This window comes from Pristiophorus japonicus, unplaced genomic scaffold (assembly GCF_044704955.1).
Source record: "Pristiophorus japonicus isolate sPriJap1 unplaced genomic scaffold, sPriJap1.hap1 HAP1_SCAFFOLD_170, whole genome shotgun sequence".
Lineage (NCBI taxonomy): Eukaryota > Metazoa > Chordata > Chondrichthyes > Pristiophoridae > Pristiophorus > Pristiophorus japonicus.
The window spans coordinates 1,174,366-1,176,690 of record NW_027251383.1 but is presented as its reverse complement, the minus strand read 5'-3'; the positions used below and the strand labels follow the sequence as shown (position 1 = coordinate 1,176,690).

General features: G+C 41.2%; 1 non-coding gene across 1 annotated transcript; it reads right to left on the bottom strand.

Annotated features, from left to right (window-relative positions):
- Window positions 1-200: 200 nt before the first annotated feature.
- trnav-cac (transfer RNA valine (anticodon CAC)) lies at window positions 201-274 on the bottom strand. The gene has a single exon. It is a non-coding gene; the product is annotated as a tRNA-Val (tRNA).
- Window positions 275-2,325: the final 2,051 nt, after the last annotated feature.

The following is a 2,325-nucleotide window of genomic DNA, read 5'->3' as shown; positions in this document are numbered from 1 at the left end:
TTTTGCAGACTTACAGTCAATACTTCAATAACTGAACTGTAATAATTTCAGCAGCTTTCATCATAGATGATATTTTACACCCTATCTGACTTAACACACTCTGAATTTTTGAAATTGGTTTCAAATGTTCATTGCTCAGAAGACAAGGAACCTGGGGTACTTTTTTCAATTTATTTCACAGCAAATATATTCTAAAATGATGATTCTGCCCGGGCTCAAACCAGGGCCTTTTCGTGTGTGAGACGAACGTGATAACCACTACACCACAGAAACCACTGTTGAATTTAGTGCCCAGAGAGAAGTGTTAAGCCAGAAGGTGTAATTCTGAATCCCTTTCTGTGAAAAAATCAGAACACAAACATTTCTCTGACCGAAGCTGCACAAGTCAAAAATGTTCCTTTCAAAGTCGTCAAACTCCCAAATTAACGCACCCCCCGAATCTTCTGGATCAGAAAGCTCCAGTTGTGCCGACACAATCCATAAATCTGACTTTACTTATCCTGTATTTTAGGAGATTGGTTTAAAATGTTCATTGCTCATAAGACACGGAACCTGGGGCTACTTTTGTTCAATGTATTTCACAGCAAATATATTCTAAAATAAAGCACGCGCCCAGGCTCAAACCAGGGACATTTCATGTGGGAGGTGAACATGATAACGGCTACACTACGTAAACCTTTCCTTAACCCAGCCCCCGGTTCGTCATTTGTACCACAATTAAACCCAATGAGATCGGGATAAAAGTTCCTCACAAGCTCATGGCAAAATAAATGGTAAAAGATTTACAAAATAATTTATGTATTAATTAATGATGTTCAAGTCAATGATTCTTATTTTTTATACATGATTTGCATATAGATCTGTAAAATAAATGAACTCTTTTTTTTATAAGGTTTTGAATTAAAAGTACAACTTCCCAGGGTGGGAATTGAACCCAGGACACAACGTTGAGAGCATGGAATCATTACCACTCGACAACCAGGGACCAATATACCGTTTTACTGCTGCATCATTATAGTTCATGACATTATTGTCATTTTCAGTTCACTTGATTCACACCGAAACAGATTGTAACTGTTGTGTATGGATGCCTGTTTACTGTGTGACGTCTGCAACACTGCTGTGCAACACTGAATGTACTCTTACACTGTACACACCTTACCTACACCAGAGAATGCTGCTGCTTGAGACCGAAAGGTTACATGCAACCCAGTATATAAAGGAGCTCACAGCTTGTTGTCCTCACTCGATGAGCTTCAAATAACGGACTGCGGGTCTACACAGTTTAAGTATCATACCCTGCCTCGTGGAGTCATTACTCAAGGTGCCTACATACACTACAGTAAACGCCACTTGAAATCACATTCAAATGATTCACTGAATCCACCCCTTGTACCACCGCAACACAGGTGTGATTCTTGGTCAGGGAGATAATATTTACAACACAGTTTTCAAACTAATAGCCCTATATAAATGTCAACATGCAGCTAATGTAAAAAAATGAATTCATTTAATCACGTTCAATTAACCGATAACTTTCTTTTGCTGAATTAAAGAAATGATAATATGGTTACTGAGGGATAGTGGTACATAAGAACATAAGAACATAAAAATTAGGAACAGGAGTCGGCCATCTCGCCCCTCGAGCCTGCTCCGCCATTCAACAAGATCATGGCTGATCTGGCCGTGGACTCAGCTCCACTTATCCGCCCGTTCCTCATAACCCTTAATCCCCGTATTGGTTAAAAATCTATCGATCTGTGACTTGAATACATTCAATGAGCCAGCCTCAACTGCTTCCTTGGGCAGAGAATTCCACAGATTCACAACCCTCTGGGAGAACGAATTCCTTCTCAACTCGGTTTTAAATTGGCTCCCCCGTATTTTGAGGATGTGCCCCCTAGTTCTAGTCTCCCCGACCAGTGGAAACAACCTCTCTGCCTCTATCTTGTCTATCCCTTTCATTTTTTAAAATGTTCTATAAGATCACCCCTCATCCTTCTGAACTCCAACGAGTAAAGACCAAGTCTACTCAATCTATCATCATAAGGTAACCCCCTCATCTCCGGAATCAGCCGAGTGAATTGTCTCTGTACCCCCTCCAAAGCTAGTATATCCTTCCTGAAGTAAGGTGACCAAAATTGCATGCAGTACTCCAGGTGCGGCCTCACCAATACCCTCTACAGTTGCATCAGGACCTCCCTGCTTTTGTACTCATTGCCTCTCGCAATGAAGGCCAACATTCCATTCGTTTCCTGATTACCTGTTGCACCTGCAAACTAACTTTTTGGGATTCATGCACAAGGGCCCCCAGGTCCCTCTGCA